At 37.0% G+C, this 23,764-nt stretch overlaps 1 pseudogene across 1 annotated transcript; it reads left to right on the plus strand.

The window, feature by feature from the left end:
- The first annotated feature begins 1,422 nt into the window (after window positions 1–1,422).
- LOC311618702 (small ribosomal subunit protein uS2-like) lies at window positions 1,423–22,734 on the plus strand (annotated as a pseudogene). Its single transcript has 5 exons — window positions 1,423–1,439; window positions 2,647–2,687; window positions 20,872–20,932; window positions 21,596–21,644; window positions 21,886–22,734. The product of its transcript is annotated as a small ribosomal subunit protein uS2-like (transcript).
- The last annotated feature ends 1,030 nt before the right edge of the window (window positions 22,735–23,764 follow it).

Below are 23,764 nucleotides of genomic sequence, written 5' to 3' on the forward strand. Positions count from 1 at the left end.
TGCATTATATATTAGATATAGTGGACTGATGAGATTTTCTGTAGTATGTCAAATGAATCAAGATTTCTTAAAACTATATTATGACAGAGAAGACGAGTTAACATACTCTTGGACAATATTGCAGATCCATACTTTTACCCAACCCAAGTAAATGTGTGCTCTTTCTGGCCTTTTCTATTATGGTTAGAAAATAATTTCTTTTGGTCACATACCATGTGCCTGAGGTCATAGTAATAAGGACTAGGAGAAATGCCACATTTGGCAGCAGCTGCAGTTGGGCTATTACTATTTAGTTGGGATTTCAGTAGCCCATTGTTATCCCTCAGAATTCATCTGGTTTTTAAGGTGGGTGACTAATAAATTAAATGGAGATATGATGGGAGTTCATCACCTTTGTATTCCTTAGGTCTTTAATGGAAGCCATTAAATTTATGCCAGTTTCCCTGGAATATGATAGCTTACAAGAGAGTGCTCTGGAAAAAATACCTATAGAAGGAAAGAAGTAAGAATGAGCCAAAGAAAAATCTGGGCTGAGATGCAATCTCAATGAGTACCACTGTTGATCCATGAGGAGCTTATAGTGTGGACTGGTCTTGCAGAGTTGTCCTGAGTTGAGACAAGGAGACTGGGCCTTTATACTCCTGTGTTGAGAAATCACTGAATGCAGGATGTCCAGGGAAGGAGCATAACCTTGGACAAGGCAGCTCTCTTCAACCAAGGCACTTCTCAAAAGAGGACTGATAGCTGAGATCTGTATGCTGGTAGTACTTCCAGCAGCTGGGAGAATAGCTCCTTCATTCTTGAATGTGAACTGGGGCAGCATATCATGAATCATTTACCAAACAAAATATGGGAAACCTTCTATAATGTAGTATGACCCTAAAAAGTATAATAATATCCTTTATAATAAAAAGGTAATATGCAAATAGACTGAACTGCAGAACAACCGAACAACCAATCAAAGCATAATATGCTAATGATATGCTAAGGCTGTACAACCACTCGCTATGATGTGCATTGACCACCAGGGGGCAGACAGTCAACTGGTCTACCAGTCACTGTGATCAGTGTGCTGACCATCAGAGGGTAAATGCTCTGACCAGTAGGTTAGCTTGCTGCTTGGGTCCAGCTGATCGGGATTGAGCGAGATGGGCCAATATACCCTGGAGCCCTCCCACAGTCCCTTCCCAGTCTGATTGTGCACCGGTGGGATACCTCAGGCTGGCCTGTGCCCTCTTGCAATCTGGGACCTCTTGGGGGATGTTGGTGAGCTGGCTTTAGCCAATTCCTCAGGCCACTCCCCTTGGGAAGGCACCAGACACTGGTCTCATGGCTGGTGAGTGCTGCTTCAGCAACATGAGCCTCTCCCAATTGATGGGTACTGATTGGGTGCAAGCCCACTGCAGGTACAGTGGGGCCACGATGAGCCAGAGTGGCAGGTAGGAGCTGCAGGAAACATTGGACTGCAGGATCCCTGCAGGCCACCCAGAGAGACCCCACCCATGCACTAATTTGTGCACCGGGCCTCCAGTATTTATATATTTTTGAAAAGAAACGTAGAGGCTTTAAGGATTTATAGCATATTTGAAGTGAAGGATAACAAAAGAAGTTGGAGTGGGGGAGAAAAGGAAATGTGGACAGTATACCTGAGCATGTACTGGAATATACTCCAACTATTCCATAATGTGAAGTGCCACTTGTTTTTCAGTGAAATGAAAACCAGCCTGGAGCAACAAGTTTATGCTAGCCCAAGCCAGATTTAGGCAGTTTATGGGAAGTAGTTTATTCCAGACTCATTTATCAGTCTACAAATACCATTCTCTTCTGAGTTCTGAGTCTGTTCAGTATGCTCATGATTAGTGGTACTCTTCAGTAGAGTATGACAATGGACTTAGGGTGGTGAACACACAGTAAAATATACAGATGATGTGTATTGGAACTCTATACCCCAAACCTGTATCATTTATTAACCAATGTCACTCCAATAAATTCAATCAAATTAAAAATTAGAAAAGAATATAATTTTGGCTTGTTGTTAAATTTAATTTCTTATGTTATTTAAAATATAAAAGGATGAATTTAATTAGGAATTTAAAAAGTGATAACTTATTTGAGAGGCCTTCTCTGACTTCCCCATTAAAGCAACATCTTTCTCATTATTCCTTGTCTCATTACCCTTTTCATTTTTGTATTCATCACTATCTGATATATAATATTTTTGGGAGGAATGAATGAATCTTCCACCTCCTTTTGAAATGTGTTTCATGAAAGCAGAGAATTTATCCACTTTGTTTATTGCAATGTCACTAACATCTATCGATAAAAAAGTAGGTTATACATGGTGGATGCTCAATAAATGTTGGATAAAAGATAAATCAATGAATATGAGTCATACACTATTTGGTTAATAGACTTCTCTGCTTTCGGGACACATATTGTTAAAGTTAAGGTCATAAATTCAATTAAGAATTAATGATTGCTTTTGAAGAATTCGGACTGAAATTGTTGTAACTTTTCATCTATGAGAGTTACTGGAGTTGCAGTCAGAAGAATTAACTATGGTTAATACCTCATTAAACACTTTAATGTCAGTAACCAGAGATATTAATATTTCATCAATTGTTCTGGTTTTGTGGCTCTTATCAGCTACTGTAGCATTGATGATGATGATGATGATGGTGAAGCAGGTAATATTCATTGAACATGATTTTTCCTAGTCACAGTGTTAAGAGTTTGGCATTCATCAACTTATGTGAGGCTCACTACAACCATATGAGGAATAGTTGATCATTTTGCTAATGTGAAAGCTGAGGTGTAGAGAAGTAAATGTCTAAAGCCATACACACCTCACCGGTGGTGGAACCAGCTTTTGAACTGGGATTGGACTTCCACCAAAGTCTGTGGTCTTACCTACTATGATATTCTGAAGCAGTAGTGAGACAAGAGAAGGGAGAAGAAAGAGATATAATTGGAAGGAAAATAAATCCCATACTTCCCTTTCAAAATAAGGAGGTAGGGAGGGAATATTTGAATGTATTTAAGAAACATCATATGCAAATAGGTAACCATTAGGCACAAAAAAAATTTGGCAATTTCAGAACACTATTTTGAGGTTGGCTATCCAGAATTTTGGGTAGAACAAGAAAGGAGCTTCTATATTAATTGAGATTGGGAAGTGGACAAAGGATATATCAGAAAGAAGGGACAATAATGCTCACATATCGTCAGAAGTAAGGTCTGTAAATAATGTGTACAATCATTGTAGTAAAAACCCTAGTGGTTAATTAAACTTCACTCTCTAAGTAGGATATCACAATAAATTGGAAAATTAATAAAACATATGTATCTAAAAAGAAACAATTTATTTCAAGAATTTTGTTAAACTGAATGTGGTGGAACAATAGTGGTACTTTATTCCAACATTCCTTATTCCTATATACTCTTTACCCACATTCCCTAATCATTTACACTTTCCACATTTGTTTTATCTCTTACATATACATATTCATATACATATACATATACATATACATATACATATACATATACATATACATAGTCATTATTATTGTTATAGCTAAAGAACTAAATAATTTGAGAGTAAATATCAGGCCTAGTAACATGTATTTCCTAAGAACAAGGAGATTATTTTATCTACCCACAATATAATGATCAAATTAATAAAAGTTAACATTGATGAAATTTTAACATCTTATATATGATCCATATTTAAATTTTACCAATTATCCTATTGGAGAAATTATTTATTTATAACATCCCTCCCCCTTTTCTGGTATCCAATTCCAGTATCACATGTTGCATTTAATTGTTATACTGTTTTGCCATCTTTAATTTAGGTTTCCTTAGTCATTTTTGCTTTTATAATATTAACATTTTTTGTTAAGTTTTTGTTGACATACAATATTAGTTTCAGATGTGCAAGGTAGTGATTCAACATTTATTAGCTTATGAAGTAACCACCATGATAAGTCCAGTGACCATCTGTCACTGTATAGCTATAATGATATTATTGACTATATTCTCTGTGGTGTACATTATATCCACAGATTTAATTTATTTTATAATTAGAAGTTTGTACCTGTAGATGAATGGATATATAATGGAATATTACTCAGCCATAAAAAAGAATAAAATCTTGCCATTAGCAAAAACATGAATAGATCTAGAGGGTATTATGCTAAGTGAAATAAATCAGACAAATACAAATACCATATGATTTTACTTATTTTTGAAATCTAAACAAAACAAAACAGCAAACAAATAAATAAACAAAAAACGAAACAGAAACAGACTCATGGAATCAGAGAACCAGCTGATAGTTGTCGGAGGGGAGGAGAGTGAGGGGATGGATGAAAACATTAACATTTTTAAAGTAGGCAGGCCAGGGCCAGTTCTATAGAATGAGTCTTAGTTTGGGTTTATCTGTTTTCTCATATAGTACTCATGTTGTGCATTTTTCACATAAACTTTATTATGCGATGCTGTGCCCTTCTGTGTGTATAACCTTAGGGCTGTCAACTTGTACCAACATTGGTGAAGTTGACTTTTAATCACTTGATTAAGGTGTTATCTGTCAAGATTAACATTCTAAACATACCATGTTCCCTCTGAAACGAAATAAACTGTGGAGAAAAACAGTGTTTAAATATCCCAACAGGCTTTTACACAGTGATTTTGGTATCCATTAATAATTCAATGATTACTATATATATTAAAATTTTTCAAACTCCTCTTTTATTCCTTCTAGATTTATTAGTTGGCATTTACCCTATCACTTTTTTTGAGCAATTTTCTACTTTCTGGCACAATCAAGTATTCCAGACTCATCTTGTACTTTATGACTTCTAACTCTGGAATCAGCTATTTCTCCAAGTAGTCCTAGTTATTTTATTGGGTAATGGTATTTTGAAATCAGGATTTGGGTGCTAGGTGTGCTCATTGCTATTGAGTTTCATTGCACATCCAAACAGTTTAATGTTGTTATAATAGGACATTTGTTATGAACACTAACCTAGTGAACATTAAGGGTACATCATTTGGGATTAACTACGAGTTACAAAGAGTTAAATTCTAGTTAAAATGATGATCATAAAAATTCTTATCAGTTTAACAAGCAATCTATAATAATAAAAGCATAATATGCTAATTAGACCGGATGTCCTTCAGGAAGAAGCCGGGGTTGCAAGGGAAGCCTGGGTCCCGGGAGCCTGCTGGCAGCTGGAGAGGAGCCCTGGTCCAGGGAAGCCAGTGCTAGCAGGCCACTGGGGGAAGGAAGGCTTACTCTTGCAAGAATTTCGTGCACCGGCCTTCTAATCTATAATGATAAAAGACTGCAAAGTCACCTGGAGAGAAACAACCAAGTCTCCTTTCCCAACTAGAGATCAGTTGGTTGGTTACTCAGACTCTATAATATTAGATTTATGAGATTATGTTCTTTATCCTGTTGCATTGGTAAGAATACTATAACTCTGGGATAGCATCAAAGGTAGCATTTTCATGACACTAACGATATGTAAGGAAATAAAGAAATAAAAAAGCATAGGTTGTTAATGTTCTAGAACAAGTTTTAGTGTAAGTATAATAATACATTTGAAAGCATTGCATTTCTCTACATTTTTCTCTATTGATTAAGGTGTTTGAGGTTCTAAAGAATCAGTTGGCTAAATTTGTATGCTCCAAATTGTTTAAAGAGACTTAAGTTTATAATAACAATGAACATATTTTAAAATTAACTTATAAAAATTATTGTAAATGCTTTAATAAATTAAACATTCAAGAAATGTAACTAGTAGGGGAGAGTGGGGGTAAGGGGGAGAGATCAACCAAAGGACTTGTATGCATGCATGTAAGCCTAACCAATGGACACAGACAACAGGGGGATAAGGCATGAGTCAGGGGATGGAGGGGTAATGGGAGAATAAGGACACATATGTAACACCTTAATCAATAATCAATAAAGAAAAATTTAAAAAGAAATGTAGCTAAGAGTGAGTGTTATACATGCACAGAAGCCCCTTGACACACAAAAAATATGTTGAGAAATGAATCAGTGTACCCTGAACTGTGGCAGAGCATTGCAGTATCTACCACTATTGATATTTTTGTTTTCCCTTATAAGGTTGAATAAAATGTCAGAATACACACAGATCATAGATTATCAACCTTGAGAAGAAACCTTAAATGTCACATGTTTTATTATTTGGACCCTTAGCACAAATGAAGAAATTGAAACACTAGCTAAGTTTTCTTCAAGGTACTAAAAGATAGTTTAAGATACTTCCCTATGTTTTAGCCCCTCAAACTCTATATTTCCTCATGGATTGATAATAAAGATTAAGGGACTGTCTCACTGCAATTGTGTCCTAAATCTCAGACACAGACTTTGAGAAGCCTTCGGAGAAACAATGAATTACAAATAGATGCTTGTTCTGCTATTTCTTTCTGCCAAGGTGAAAAAAGAAGAAGAGAGAATTAGTTTAATTGTTGAAAAATGAAACTATAATAAAGCTATTGCATAGAAACTAGGGTATACAATGGGAACATCACAATTATTACTCAGGATAGTTGAAATTAAGTTCAGCCTGGAGGCAGGGAATTAAACCAACTGATCCAGCAAGGTCCCATCAGCCCTTTGGCTGTGAAACTAAATTGAGAAAGTATTATTGTTTTTAATTGGCTCCCATTTGACCTTATTAAAAGTTAAATGTGCTTTTATTCTAACTTTTTATCCTCTTGACATTTCTTTCCTTGTATTTTGTAGGTCCTTTTGTCTTCCTTCATCATATTTTCTTCTTACATTGTACTGTTTCCTTCTGGAAAAATATGGTGTGTCTCCTTGCCACTTATTAAAGGGAACAACAGCAAAACATTCTTGAGTATCTAAATTGACTTTATTAGCTGTGTGACTGAAAGAATTATATGAGGTAATTATTTCCCACTTCTAGAGACCTTGGCCAAGTATTTTAATAATTGCTTACAAGTATGTTTGCCTTCATAATGTAATCTGTTTGAGAGCAAGTGCATTTCTTTTCATCTTGCTTCTCCAATAGCCTGACACAGAATAAGCTCTCAATAAATGTTTATTGAATGAATTGATCATTGGTATTGTATTATAGTTGTTTATTCAAGTACTCATCTCTTTTGCTAGATTGAATTAAAAATAGGAATCAAATCTTATTCATCTTTATACTACCATTTTTCACATTTATGTTTATGTAGTAGATATTTAAAATTTTGCAGTAAATAAAGGAATTAAAAAAGAAATGAGACAGAGTAGAAGAGGATCTCCTTCTTACTTAAGGGATATGGGAAACTACCCCCTCCAAAATTATCTTTCTTTCACATTGTCAATAATGTGGGCAATTCCACTGTAGGTTTATCCACTGTTTGCCACTAGGGGTGGGGGTGGGGGTCCTTCATAAAGTAAGTTCAGAATTTGGTAAGAATTCAAGATCATTGTTAGAAATGCAATTACTTCTTCATAGAATGTGATCACTGGTGACCCAAAGAGAAAGCATATGATTAATATGGGCAAAAGACACTGAAAGAGGAAGCTTTGCTACTATATAATGTTGCTGTAGGTCAATCTGAAAGTAAGATGGAAAGAATTTGAGATAGTCTAGTCTAGTGTGTAAATATTAAAACCAGAAAGGAAACTTCATATTTAGCAGTATTTCTATGGGACTAATGAGGAGAGTTAATTTTAATTTTAATTTTAATTACAAGGCAAACATATAAATGATAAGCTTCATTTTTCATAAACAAAAATAACAAAATTAATTTTGAGTGCGTGCTGTGTCCTAAGAACTGTGAGAGATACTGTGGATATAGAAGTAAACAGCAAAATTTTTCACTATGCTAAAGAGTTTAACAGCTTGTAGGCAAGATTGATATTGAGTAAATATCACCAAAAACTCACCCAAAAAACTATATATTATATTTACAGTTGAAAAAGCAAATGTGGGGAAAATGGCTGGTATTGTGATACACGTAACAAAGAGACCAAAGTTGATTCTTCCAAAAAAATTAATGAAATTGACCAATCTTTAGCTAGATTTACTAACAATAAATAAATGAAAGGCTTTAAGTAAAACCAGAAATGAAAGGGGAACATTATAACCAATTTTACAGAAATAAAAAAATACTATGAATAATTGTACATCAACAAGTTGGATGAACTAGATGAAATGGATAAGTTATTAGAAACATACAACCTTCCAAGACTGAGTCATGAAGAAACAGAAAACTTGAAAACATATATAATAAGTAAACTGAGTGAATAAGTAATCAATAGCCTTCCAACAAAGAAAAGTCCAGAACTGTATGGCTTCTTCGGTGCATTCTATCAAACATTTAAAGAAGAATCAACACCAAATCCTCTCAAACTCTTCCAAAACACTAAAGATGAGGGAATGCTTCCAAACTTATTCTCTGTGGTCAATATTACCTTGATACCAAAACCAGACAGACCCACAACAAAATAAAATTATAGACCATATTTCTGCTGAATATGAATGCAAAGATTCTTAACAAAATATAAGCAAACAAACAAACAAAAATAAGCAAACAGAAATGAACAGCATACTAAAAGGATTATACACCATGATCTAAAGGGATTTATTCCTGGAATGTAAGGATACGTGAAACATAGGCCTAACATACAAAAATTGATCAATGTAATACATCACATTAACAAAATGAAGGGGGAAAAAACCCATGATCATCACAATTGATGCAGAAAAAGAAAAAAACATTTGACAAAATTTACACAATTTTCATGATAAACTAACCAAAAAAAAAAAATAGTAATAGAAGAAAACTACTTCAACATAATAAAAGCCATATATGAGAAGCCCACAACTACATATGTAAAATATGAAAGGTAAAACACTGAATAGTATTATTTTACATTTTAACAATTTATGTAAATGGCATTATATTCTTCATTATCATTTGGTAATTTGCTTTTCTGCTTACTTCATATTTTTGAGAGGAGGGCTTTGCAGTCCCTGAAGTAAAAATTATGAATTTTCCTGTTGGTATTCATTTTTAGAAAATATATAGTAATATAACATACAAATCCTATATAATAAAAGGCCAGGGACCGTAAACATAATGACCAGAATGTCCATTATGAGGTGCATTGACCACCTCTTGGTTCCTCCCCGACCACCTCCCCATCTGCTCCACTGCTGCCCACAGGCGAACAGGGAACTAAGTGGGTAGATGGTGGTGGGGAGGGACTGGACACTGGTGAGCTGGCAGAACAGCTGATCTCTTGGTCCCTCCCCCTGACCTGCAGGCTCCAATGGATCCACAATGGTAAATGGGGAAACCTGGGTGGGTGGCTGAAGGACTGGGAAGGCTATCAGGCCATTGGGATCCCCAGCTCATCTTTGTCTTACTTGGGGGCTTAGGCTGGTGGACTTCACCTCAAAGCAGGCACCAACGCCTTCACCTCCATGTGCATGTGCCAAGCTGTCCACTGATGGAACGCCCTGCTCTTTTAGTTGCATCCTGTGCCCAATAACATATCTTCATCATTGTATAGAGGTTTTTGTTTATTTTAGCATTTCCTTATTTTCTGGTACTACAAGGCACTCCAGGCTCATCCTGTGTATTTCCTGTGCCAACCCTAAAACTAATCCTTTTTCCAAGACTCCCTGGTTTCTTTTATTGGAGAACTGAATTGAAACCAAGATCTGGGCACTAAGTATGATCACTGCTACTAGGATATCTCTGCTTCTATGCTTTCTCGGGCAACAGAACAAGGAAATATGTGTGTATTCTAATTTTCTGTGTAGACATAGCTATAAGTATTGCCCAAGTTCAAACTGATGTCTCCACTCTAACCCAGCACTTCATGGATGATAGCCTTTTTTCTCTTATCTTCCCATAACTTTCTAATTTAATGGTGAGAAACCTGGCTTCTATTTGTCATCTATTTACTTAGTTGTACAGTTCTGGTATCCTATTTAATAAAAGGCTAATATGCAAATTGTCCTCTCAACTGGGAGTTCAACCAGGAGTTCTATGGGAATTTGGCCAGGGGATGTGACCAGCTGGCCAACCACCTGCAGTCTCTCCCCCAAGCCAGCCTTGCCCCTGATTGCCCCCCCCCCCCAACCCTGATCTGGGGTGGGGCCAGCTGGCTAACTGCCTGTGCTCCCTCCTCACTGCTGGCCAGCCCCAATGGCCCAGATCATGCTGGCAAGCCAACCTACCATGGCCTCTCCCCCCCGGGCTGGATAGCCTGATGGCCCTGATTGGGGCAGCCAGCTTCCCATAGCCCTTTCTCCAAAGCTGGCCAGCCAACCTCCCATGGCCCTGATCAGCCCAATCACTGGCTAGGCTGAGGGACCCTACCCATGCACGAATTCGTGCCCTGGGCCTCTAGTATATATACGTATATTCTTCAGCATTGCTAACCTGCACCCCAGGTGAAAAAATGTTATCAACGTGAATACAGAGTTTGGGTACATTCTTATAGACTCTGTTCATTTCTGAAAGTTTTTCCAGACTTGTAACACAGATTCTTTTGTCATATTGTGCATTCCATACTGGGATTTCCTGAACTCCTAAATGATGTTTAACATTTGCATATATTAAAGTTTACTATTGGTTCTGTAAAGTTCTATAGGTTTCAACAAATGCATAGCACCTTACTGTATCTGTATAGAACCCTACAGAATAGTGTCACTGCCATATATATATTTATATATACCCTTTTCAGACTGCTTTCTTGCATTTAGCAATACGCATTTATGGTTCATCCATGTCTTTGTGTAGGTTTCCAGCTCCTCTAAATAGTATTCAATTATATGGATGTACCATGGTTTATTTATCCATTTACCTGTTTACTTATCCATTTATATTTTGGTTGCTTCCAGTTTTGGGCAATTATGAATAAAGCTTCCATTAACATGTACATGCAGGTTTTATAGGCATATACATTTTCAAATTAGTTGAGTAAATACTTAGTATTATAATTGCTGGGTCATTTGGTAAGATTAGGTTCAGGTTTGGTGAAAATGTATCAAAGTATCTTCCAAAGTGTCTCTAACACTTTGCATTTTTATCAGTAAAGATTAAGAGTTCCTGTTATTCCACATCTTTGCTAGCAAGTCATATTATCAAGTTTTTAAAAAAGATTTTGTCACTCTAATAGATGTGCTGAGGTATCTCATTGCTTTAATTTGCATTTCCTTGGTGACATATGATATTGAACATCATTTCATATACTTATCTTTCATCTATATATCTTCTTTGGTTCAGATCTTTCTCCCCATTTAAAATACAGTTTTAAAAACCAGTTGTGACACCCTTAGGGGAAGCTTAAGAGAGGCATTTTGGATGGGAAATATGGCAGGGAGATGGCATAGGCACTGGGTTTGAAGATGCATTTGCCTAACAAGATATGTTTTTACTTAGATTTGAGAAGAGGGGGAAGGAGTAGCACAAAACTCTATAAAATACCTCTTGGCCTCTCCACTGATTAGGACTTCAGTTCTTCTTCTTTTTTTTCTAAATCTCACTTGGAGATATTTTTCCATTGAATTTTTAGAGGGAGAGGGAAAGACAGAGAGAAATATCAATGTGAGAGAAACACACTGATTCGTTGTCTTCTGCAGAACCCCTAACCAGGACTCAGGCTGGGAGGTCCCTGTGACCAAGGTACATGTCCTTGACCGGAATAAACCCAGGATCTTTTGGTCTGCAGGCTGACACTCTATCCACTGAGCCAAACTGGCTAAGGCTTCAGTTATTCTTAAAACCTGTCTTTATTTCAGCTTCTTATTTAATATTTATAGTGATTGTATAGAATATATGCAAAGGATCCAAACTTTTTAAAATCCTATTTTTATTCAGTTTGCATTCAAGTACTTTAAAAATAGACATTTCATCAGAGATAATGTTATGTCTCCTTACCTTGCTATATCCAGGACTGTGTGTCTTTAGACTGTTATCCACTCTTTCCTAGTAATACAGAATTAGGCTATGGCTCTCAAGTAGGCAGTTTTGAGAAGGAAAATTCTAGATGCTGCTCTTTAGGGATAAACTGATAATCACACCACAGTGTTAGACCCAAACAAACCTACATATACATCTGGCTTACATCAACAGCTTTCTCGATCTGTGGATAGAAATGCAATGTATATTCTCTGCAAAGCTCACAAAAGAATGACTCCTCCCATTTCAAGGATCTAATGGTTTTAGGGCCCTTGAGGAATCTGGATTAATAGAGGCTACTCAGAGAATTGCAGAATATAGAAGAGCCAGCTAGTGAATGTATAACACTTGGATCCAAAAGCTAAAATGCAATCTCACGAGACAAAAGCAAACAAAGAAATATCCACAGATGTAGTAAAATACTGGTGATGTAAGATTTTCCTATTGTGTTTTTAGCTTTGCAGATGCAGCGTGAGATTATATATAGAACGGCATTCATTATATCAGTTTAAATTACAGATTATGGAGAAGCCCATGTTAATTGTCATCGTTCAATGGTTTCCATGTTCCCTCATGAGCCTGCTACCTATAATCATCGAAATACTAAGCTGGGGCTTCCATCTGTGGAAAGTCATTCCTGAAAGTAGTTATTTTCCTTTTTAGCATTTAAATCACGCGCATTGACCTGAAACCTAGGATTAAAATTCTATCAAAACAATTGCTGCAATTTTATAAGGTAAACCTCAGTTCACATCCTCCTGGGAGGGTCCGGGTTAGTTGTGTGGTCTCCACTGAAAGGCAGAGGAATCCGAGGCGCAGGAAAGTGATGAGATGCTCGATGTCACCAGTAATAAGTGGAAGGATTGCTGAGGGGACCAGTGATTCTCTAAGGAAATTGAGGTCTTTGTGCCTGAACCAAGTTCCGCCAACCCAACTAAATATATTCCTTCTAACTCTACTGATAGAGATTGGTTTGCAAGTTCCCAAGATGAAAATTTATCTCTCTAATACCTGCTATTTATTATTCAAGTTTGATGAGCAAACTAACAGTGAACACACGATTTTAGAAACAAAAATAAAGGGTTATTATTTTTAATAACTGTAACGAAGTTTTAAGATAGGAAAATGAGTAACCATATAATATTTAGTTGAGTGTTGTAAATTTAAGCAATTCCTATCTGAACATTAATGCAGAAGCTTCCTTACTGGGGCATAGCAGACATCTGGCACCACTTAGTCATTGTTATTTTGGTACTGACATCGGTTAAGAGACTGCTTGTTTTAGATTAGTTCAGATTTTTAAACTTCATATACCAGCAGAAGTTCACAGAATTCTGGAATTTATATGGGACTGAATAGGACCCTTAAATACAATTACCATTTATAATCACCTTCATTTCAAGAAGGGAAGCATTTTAACCACACACACACAAAAATGGTAAGACAGATAAAAGTATGGTGATTATCAGAGTGAAAGTGGGTTAGGGGAGGTAGGGGAGATAAATGGTGATGGGAGGAGACTTGACTTGGGATGGTGAACACACAATAGAATATACAGATGATGTATTATAGAATTTTACTCCTGAAACTTATGTAATTTTATTAACAAATGTCATCCCAATAAATTAATTTAAAAATTAAAAACATATTGTCAGAATGAAGCTCAGTTCCCCCAATGAATAAATTCATCAGTATAAAAATTTTGTATTTTCCTTCCTTTCTTATTTTTGTTGTTGTTATTTTGTTTTGGTTTCTCATTTTGTAAAAGAGCAATGTTAATTTTGTCATGGGCTGTCATTGGCTTAAAGATCAGTGTCTAAGGCTCTCTGTGATGAAAACTTTTAAGTGATCTGACCAGGATATTTTTACATAGCTTCAATGAAGTGTGATGATATATACCATCTCTTCAAGATAACCTAGAAGGACCCAAAAGAACCTCTCTAGTTGGCCAACATCAGAACAGATTGAGAAATAAACACATTCATTCCCTCTAATCTGTGTTTCCATTTACCCTCCAAAAATATTAAATGGAAAATCTCTGAAATAAGCAACTGCTAAATTGCATGTCATTCTGAGTAGTGTGATGAAATCTCGCTCAGTCATGCCAGTGGTCAGCAAACTCAACAGCCAAATATCAACAGTGCAATGATAGAAATTTTTTTTGAGAGCCAAATTTTTAAAACTTAAACTTCTAACACCACTTCTTCTAACGCCACTTCTTCAAAATAGACTTGCCCAGGTCTTGGTATTTTGTGGAAGAGCCACACTCAAGGGGCCAAAGAGCCACATGTGGCTCGTGAGCCACAGTTTGCTGACCACGGAATAAGGCCAAGGAGAAGCCGTACAGTGCTGTCTATAAGTGAAAAGGTGAGTAAAGTATAATAAAATATTTTGACAGGGAGAACCATCCAAATAACTTTTATTACAATGATTGTTATAGTTCTATTGAGTTATGTCATTGTTGTTAATCCCTTATTGTGACACATTTGTAAAGTTAACTTTATCACAGGTATAAGGAAAAACCATAGTATATATAGCATTTCATTTCAACAAAGAAAGAATTTTAATACTGTTTTTTGGGGACCACCTGGGGGTCAAAACATATCCTCTATAGATAAGCGGGGGGTGGGGGGTGGCTACTTTATATGTATGAGGAAAAACTGGCTGGAAAATAAAATACCAGTGCTTTGTGAAAGCAGTGATTGAGGATACATTTCAATTTTAACTAAGACATAAAAGAAAGATAGCGGATCAGTTCAATATTTAATGAGAAATAACAATTCTTAATGAGACAGGGGCTAATTAAAAAAATAGTTCTATTTATGATAGGCTCTACAAGGTTTATACTAAAAACGAATTATTTTTGAAAAAGGCATGTGTTTGGAAGGTCAGTTGATCTCCGCAGTCATCTCTGCCTGAACTCACTTATATATGAAATTTCAAAAACAAAGCACACAGCAAAACAAAACAAAAACTAGACTCATAAATGCAGAGAACAGGATGGTGGTTGCCGGATGGGGGCTGGGGGGTGAGGCTGGGAGAGAACAAAAGGGGTTAAGGGCATCAAGAGGCACAAGCTTTCAGTGATAAGGTAAGTCAGTCATGGAGGTGTACTATACGGCCTGGGGAACACAGCCAATAATATTGTACTTTGGTGACCATTTTTCAATTCATACAAATGTTGAATCACTCACATACATAGGAAACTAATAGGCCAGTGTAGGCCAGTTATACTTCAATAAAAAAAGTTAATAAATAAAACGAAAACATTTTGAAGAATGTGACAGCTGTTTGCATCACCAGAGCTCTCCTTCCTGCCTGTAGTAGCTGCCTGAGACCACACGTTGTTGTCCGTTGCGGGAACACTGATAGAAAAAGCAGTGTTGGTGCACATAGATCATCACTGAGGGCCGTGAGCAGCGTGCAGCTGTTCTTTCATTGCACCAGGAAAGCACATGTGTTGCTGTGTTACACGTGTGTGTGCTCAGACCTCCCAAACTTGCTTCTTTCAGAATAATTTCCCCAGAGTCACATCCCCTCCAAGGGCAGCCTTTCATACCGAGGCGGGCATGCATGCTAGCTGAAAGCTTTTTCTGAAGTTGTGAAGGTTCCGGGTACCTCGCTGGCTGGCTCAAGTATGAAACTGTACAGGTTTTCATATCAAAACAGTGGTCCTTAAATGTATCATCCAAGACACCTCCCCTTTTATTCGAAATCAGGGATAATTAGAAGAGCGACTCCGAAAGATTCCAGCATTGTAAGAGAAAATAAAGTTGTTTAAAGGCACTCAAATTATGGTGTTTATTTTTACTTTTCTTTCATAGCAGTAGTTGTGGATACTCTCACGCTCTGCTTGGCTGTTTATGTTTGGTTTCTACATCTGTTTCTTTTCAGCTCTAAGATGCTCTTTTACTCCAATAAGAACAAATTCCTCCCTTATTTATTCTACCAGAGATGACATGGGGAACCCTCATTATCTATGGGATGAGGCGAGACTACAGCAAAAGAAAATGGGTTTTCACGGATAAAATTTACATAATTGAAAACAGAACATTTTATCTCTAAGGTAAGTAGTACCATCTTTTTCTTTTTTTAAATTGCAGCTTTGCAATTCTTATGAAATAAAAAAATAGAAATGAATCAAAAGGAAAAATCAACTCTGTCCCTTTACAAAGTGGTAAACATATATGTCAAACTTCCTAAGAACTGTAAATGGCTTTTATTAGCAAATTGTTTTATCCTGATATAATTACATTAAGTAATTTGGTTTCCAGAGGAGTTTGAATAATTAAAAAGCACCTGCTGATGTTCTCCAGTAGAGTAAAAAGGTATTTCAATGACACACCAACAGCAGAAACTGAAAAAGAAAAGACTTATGTAGAAGGATCACTTTAACTAACCTATTTATTAATTTTCAGATTTCAAGCTTATCAGACCAAGACATGCTAGCCATTAGTTATAGATAGATGACATTAGTGAGAAATCAGACATATTGTTGTTTTTTAATGTAACAATGATAGCTGCTTTTCTCTTCTCCTCTTGTTCTGGCTGTTCAATATCCATATGGGAGACAGGAATTTCAGTTGACTTTTTGGGTCACCTATGGAATTGGGATGAATGCTAGCATGGATAAATTATATCCACAGATAAACTCAGGACATTTAAAAAAATTATTATTATTTTTAATATATTTTATTGATTTTTTACAGAGAGGGAGAGAAGAGAGCCAGAGAGCTAGAAACATCGATGAGATAGAGACATCGACCAGCTGTCTCCCGCACACCCCACACCAGGGATGTGCCCGCAACCAATGTACATGACCTTGACCGGAATTGAACCGGGGACCCTTCAGTTTGCAGACTGATGCTCTATCCACTGAGCCAAATCGGTTTCGGCAACTCAGGGCATTTTAACTTTCATCTCCCCAAACCTGCCTGCCCCCCTCCAAATTATTTCAGAGTCACTGAGATTCAGCAAAATATGCCGAGTGTTATTCTCCCCCCCCCTTTTCCAACTGTGCCTTATTATAATACCTTAACAGAAGTCTAGGAAAAATAGGCATGAGGAGAGAGATGTTGAATTTAGCACCTCGTCATTAAGTAAGCATGGCTGGATTTGCCATGCTCTTTCCCTTGCAAACCGTGTCCTTTAGCCTTGACAAATAATAGCCTACCTTCTGCCGAACTTGGTCTTAACCCTTCTCCATGCTTAATACCTGCTCAGAACCTGACTGAGATAAAGGGTCCAGCTGCTGCAGAAGCCAGCTTGCATGGCACTAGCAGGGTTAGCATCTATTCTCAGAGATTGATTGCCTAAGCATGGGGACAGCTGCCCTATCCGTCAGCCTAACCACTGTGGACCCGCGGATTGTTCTCACCTCATTCTGTGGTGGAGCTGAGGCTGGAGGAGGCTGCGCTGAGAATGAGAACATGACAGAACACCTGGAACTGTGGCACCTGGCCACACAGGGCTTTAATGAAACAGGCCCTCGTTTCTCTTCGGTGTCCGCAGTGATGACAAGAACACATTTGCTAGTTGTCATGCACTGCTCAGTTCTTTCCATAAAAAGCACTCTATGTGGGGTTAGGGGTGGCTGGATGGCTAAAAAGAAACTGTTAAAAAAAATTCCAATGTCACAGGAACATAAAGTATAGCGTAGGGATATGGTCAATAGTATTGTAATAACTATGTGTGGTGTCAGGTGGGGGTACACACGAAACTAACACAAAATAATGTTGAATGTAAACTGTTAATGAAAAATAAAAAAGCGCCTAAAATGTTAGGAAGAATGACTAAGGCATATTTTAAGAAAGAAAAAAAAAATCCCAATGTACTCTGGCTATGTTTTTTAAAGTTTGGACTATCCTGAAAGTAGATATTTTTCTATTTATTTTGGAGATCAAGTAGCAGATTCAAACCAAGACCCCCTCAGTTTATTTTTTTTGTACATATTTTGTAAATTTACTTATTGTATTTTCTTACTTTTTCCCCCAAAAAAGGAATCATTCTGATTTCTCTGATTTTAGGAAAAAATAGACTTGGCCTTTAATCTTTAAACCTTTAATATCTAAACACTAGGAGGTGCTATAAGATAACATTAAAGAACATGCACCCCCCTCCCTCCCACAGATTTATGGGTTTGTAATTCTAGTTACACAAAGATTATTAACAAAACTATTTCCTCTGGAAGGTCCTCAAAATCCAGATTCTAAGGTATCCAGAATAGCAGAACATCCCTAGATCGATCAAGGGCGGACAATAGCCTTGTCAAGACTTTAGGGCTATTAGTCAAGATTTGTGGAGAGACAATTTCGATATGGCTGTAACCAGAAACTATTTGTGGAAATGTAGTAACTAAAGAATATTGATACTGTTTTTTATTTTGTGCAGCACTGTTTAAAATGCAATCAGAAAACCAGATGAGACTGTCAAGTGAATTCTAGAGTCTGTGTATTACCTCTTTCATGCATGAATATTCACTCTTCCATCTACATTATCAGGCAAGACTATGAAGAACATCAGGTACATAGTTAAAGAGAAACTCATTTGTAATTTTCTACTGAACTAATAGGGAAAGCATACCAAGAGACAATTTTTAAAAACTATCAGCTTCAACAAGAAGTAATTTACTTAGAATGAAACTACAATTTGAAATGTGCAATCTGATGAAGTTTGACAAATATCTATAGTCATGTAACCACCACTAAAATCATGATATAGAACATTTGTATCACCCCAAAAATGTTTCTTCATGCCCCCTTTAAATTAATATTATCATACCACATCCTGGACCGTGGCCACTACTGATCTGGCTTTTCTATAACTGTACTTTTAATTTCCTACAATTTTATATTGTCTTTCATGCTCAATTTTTTAACTTCTCATAATGCTTTTAAGGTTCAGATTTGTTGCCTCTATTAGTAGTTCATTCAATTTCATTACAGAGTGATGTTTTATTACATGGATATATCTCAATTTGACTTATATTCACCACTAGAACATTTGTGTTCTTTCCAGTTTGGAGATGTGATGAATAAAGATGCAATGAAGCTTCAAGCTTCTTGTTCCAGCCTTTATATGGACACATGCTTTTCTTTTTTCCTTTCCTTTCCTTTTTTTTTTTTGCACAAAAGTTAATAGTTTATTTAACCAACATACAACATAGCAGGAAATTAACACTGATACAATATTGTTAAGTAATCTACAGACTCTACTCAATTGGCAACTGTCCAAATTGTTCAGTCTAGGATTATATATTGCATTTATTTGTCAAGTCTCCTAAGGCTTCCAGATCTGAGATACTCAGTCTTTCTTTCTATTTCATGACATGTATGAAGAAAAATGGCCAATTATTTTGCAGAATGTCTCCCTCTGTTAATGATATGCTTTTCCTTTTTATTTGAACATCTGGAATTGGAGTGGATAGAACATGTAGTAGTATATGCTAAACTATTAAAGCAAAAGCTGCACTATTTTCCAAAATGATTGTAGCATCTTACATTACCACCAATAGGGTCTGAAAGTTCCAAACCCTCTATACTTCACCAACACTTGATATAATCAGTCTTTAATTTTAGCCATTCATATGATTTTAATTTGCAATTCTCTAATAGTAAGAATACTGAGTATCGCTGCATGTGCTTACTTGACATATATCTTCTTTGAAATTTTTAATTCAGATATTTAGCCAATTTATAATTGGGTTGTGTTTTTCTATTACTGAGTTGTGAGAGTTTTTTATACATAAAAATATACATCCTTTATCAGATTTATGCTTTACAAATATTTTCTTTCTGCTGGCTTGTGGTCTCATTTATTTTTTCAAAGAGAATAAGTTTTTAATTTTCATGAAGTCTTCCTTATATATATTTTAAATGGATCATGCTTTTTATATTGTTGCTAAGAAATCTTTGTTTGACTCAAGGATAAAGTTTTTCTCTGAAGTTTTCTACTAAAAGTTTTATAGTTTTCAAGTTTACATTATACCTGGGGTTATTTGTGTTATTTGTATATGTATGAAGTTGGATCCAAGTTCATTTATTTTTGCATAATTTTGCACTTTTCTAGCATTCTTGATTTAAAAAGACTACCTTTTTCCCACTGACTTGCTTTCACATCTTTATCAAAAATCAATTGTGTGGGGGGTTTATTTCTGGGATCTATATTTACCTAATGACCCAATTTTCTGTCTTTGCACTAATACTAAAGTGTCTTGATTGCTGTATCAAAGTCAGCTACATAATTTGTGGGGTCCAGTTTAAAAGAAAATATGGGTCCTTTTGTTTAAAAATTATTGAGAATTTCAAGGCAGTGATAGCAAAGTATTGCACCAAGCATAGGGCCCTTCCAGAAAGCTGGCCCTGAATGTAGAGTTATAATATTAATGTGTGTGTGTGTGTGTGTGTGTGTGTGTGTGTGTGTGTGTGAATCCTCACCCAAGGATATTTTCCCCCATTAACCTTTAGAGAGAATGGAAGGGAAGAAGTTTTCTCTTTCTGTTCAGCATTTTCTTCTCCAGTAATTTCCTGAAAATTCCAAACTACCTTAATATCCTCAGATCCTCAGCTCCATCTCTACCTAGTTGGTCCACCATGCTCTACTTGGGTTCCTTGCATCAGCTCTGGGGACTAGGAATTTCCTCAAGGCAATATACTTAGGACAATCATATGGATGACATAGTTTTTGTTTCTTTTCTCTCTGGGGTCACTCTCCTTCATTTAATAATGTCCAGTGTTTTGAAAACCATTGTTACATATATTCCGACTGTTTTGTATTGCTTTTGTTACTTCAAGTTAGAGTTTGGATGGTAAATCTAGTCTCTTACACTTCAATTTTTTTTATATCACTCTCCAGCCTCTGGCTTAAGTTTCTATATGTATTTATTTTTCTCTCTCACTAAAGGTCACACACTCTATATTCTTCACTTTTTGGTAAACACAGTGAATGAAAAACTAAATGAAAGGTATGATCTAAAGGAGATGTTGACAATGAACATGGAAATCTTAAAGCTTTCTATATGAACTATCAAGTTCTCTTGACTTAGAATTGTTCCGTATTAATAATGAGTAGCTCTTGAAGCTTTTTTTTTTTTTTTACTAATAATTGTCCACTGTTTTTGTAGTACTCCAAGGGTCCCTTCTCCTTAGATTGTAGAAGAGAAAGCAGAACATTTAGAAAAATTTTTGGTGTCAAGAAAATTTTGTTTGCATTATTAGATCAATGAAAATATTGAAGCTCTTCAATTCTGAAAAATACTGAATATGCAAATTAGAGTGCTAATTTTAATTTGTTTTGGGTAGTTTAGTAATAATTATAATTTAAATATAAGCTCTTGACATTTCTTTCTTTTTAAGTCAGTTCTAAAAGGGCTCTACCTTAGTGTTAATTATACAAATTCTCGTTGAGAATAACTGAACCAATAGAGTTAAAAGAATATCCAAAGGTGCATTACTCTTAGTTTCTAGTATGAAAAGTCTCTTTTGATTTATGGTGTGACAATATCTATAGCCGTTATAGTTCAGTTCTGGTAAATTTTTATTTTACTTGAAAATATTGGTTCAAGCTTTTCGCACTGCCCAGGGCGGGCTCCATACAGCGTTGTTCTCGGTTCCTATGTAACTTAAAGGGAAACTTTTCACTTTGGAGCCCTTGATGTCCTGCAAATGAAAGAGGAGGATGTGCCGAAGCCGGTTTGGCTCAGTGGTAGAGCGCCGGTCCGCGGACTGAAGGGTCCCTGGTTCGATTCCGGTCAAAGGCATGTGCATTGGTTGCGGGCACATCCCCGGTAGGGGGTGTGCAGGAGGCAGCTGGTCGATGTTTCTCTCTCATCGACGTTTCTGGCTCTCTCTCTCTCTCCCTTCCTCTCTGTAAAAAATCAATAAAATATATTAAAAAAAAGAAAGAAAGAAAGAGGAGGATGTCCTCAAATTCCTTGCAGCAGGAACCCACTTCGGTGGCACCAACCTTGACTTCCAAACGAAACAGTACATCTACAGAAGGGAGGATGATGGCCTCCACATCAATCTGAGGAGAACCTGGGAGGAGCTTCTGCTGGCAGCCCGTGCCCATGTTGCCATTGAAAACCCAGCTGACATCAGTGTCATCTCCTCCAGGACACTGGCCAGCAGGCTGTGCTGAAGTTTCCTGCTGCCCCTGGAGCCCCTTCTATTGCCGGCGGCGTCACTCCAGGAACCTTCACCAACCAGATCCAGGCAGCCTTCCAGGAGCCGAGACTTCTGGTGGTGACTGACCCTAGGGCTGCCCAGCAGCCTCTCACAGAGGCGTCTTATGCTAACTTGCCCACCACTGCTCTGTGTAACACAGACGCTCCTCTGCGCTATGTGGATATCACTATCCCTTGCAACAACAAGGGGGCTCACTCAGTGGGTCTGATGTGGTGGATGCTGGCCCGGGAAGTACTACGCATGCGTGGCACCATCTCCCATGAATACCCGTGGGAAGTCATGCCTGATCTTCCCTTCTACAGAGATCCTGAAGAGATTGAAAAGGAAGAGCAGTTGAGGCTGGAAAGGCTGTGATCAAGGAGGAATTTCAGGGTGAAGGGACCGCTCCTGCTCCCGAGGTCACTGCTGCGCAGCCTGAGGTCACAGACTGGTCTGACGGCGCAGGTGCCCTCTGTGCCCAGTCAGCAGTTTCCTACTGAAGACTGGAGGGCTCAGCCTGCCCCTGAGGACTGGTCTGAAGCCCCTACTGCTCAGGCTCCTGAATGGGTAGGAACAGCCACCGAGTGGTCCTAAGCTGCTCTTCCACAAATTCCTAACAGAATGGAAATAAGGTTGATGGAAAAGAAACAGCTTCTAAAAATATATATGTATGTATATACACTGAGTGGCCAGATTATTATGATCTCTGAATGCATAATAATCTGGCCACTCAGTGTATGTACACACACACACACACACACACACACACACACACATCTTAGAGGCCCAGTGCATGAATTCATGCATGGGTGTGGTCTGGCCAGCTTGGAAGAAATGTCAACAGACATAACAGACATGGGCGGTTGGCTGGCTTGCCTGCTGGTCAAACTCCTGGTTAAGGGGACAATTTGCATATTAGCCTTTTATTATATAGGATATACACTGAGTGGCTGGATTATTATGCGTGCAGATATCATACAATAATAACCTGGCCACTCAATGTATAGATTGGTTCAAGGTAAATTTTAAGCTTTATAAAATACTCCCTTTCACTTTATCTAACTTTGGCAAGTTTATGTGAGATTATTATACCCTCTGTTTTAAACTTGCTTTTTTTCATTAACATGTCTTGATAATGTTTCTCTATTAGCATTTATATTTATAGATATTTTTCTTTATGTGCATGTATTATAATTTATGTAATCAGTCCCCTTTTTCATTTTTTAAAAAATATATTTTTATTGATTTCAGAGAGGAAGGAAGAGGGAAAGAGAGAAACATCAATGATGAGAGAGAATCATTGATTGGCTGCCTCATACATTCCCCCTACTGGGGATTGAGCCTACAACCCAGGCATGTGCCCTGAGCCACTCCAACTGGGCCCCTTTTTAAGTTTTAAATATAATTTCTTATCCAGTTAAAAACATTAACATCAGCTACACTTATTTTATTTTCCATAGTAAACATCTAGAAATCTTTCAGGTTATTTTATTTTATTTACTGAATTTTCCAGAATTTTTTTTTTGCCACTTCAGTTGGCTCATTTCGATTAGAATTTTTGGCTAAGACAAAGTATAAAGGCTTTAAAAAATCCATAAAAGCAGCCTCTACAGCAGCTTCTCTTGGCAAAG

This window comes from Pipistrellus hanaki (genome assembly GCF_964339955.1).
Source record: "Pipistrellus hanaki genome assembly, chromosome: 3".
In the NCBI taxonomy this organism is placed as follows: Eukaryota; Metazoa; Chordata; class Mammalia; order Chiroptera; family Vespertilionidae; genus Pipistrellus; species Pipistrellus hanaki.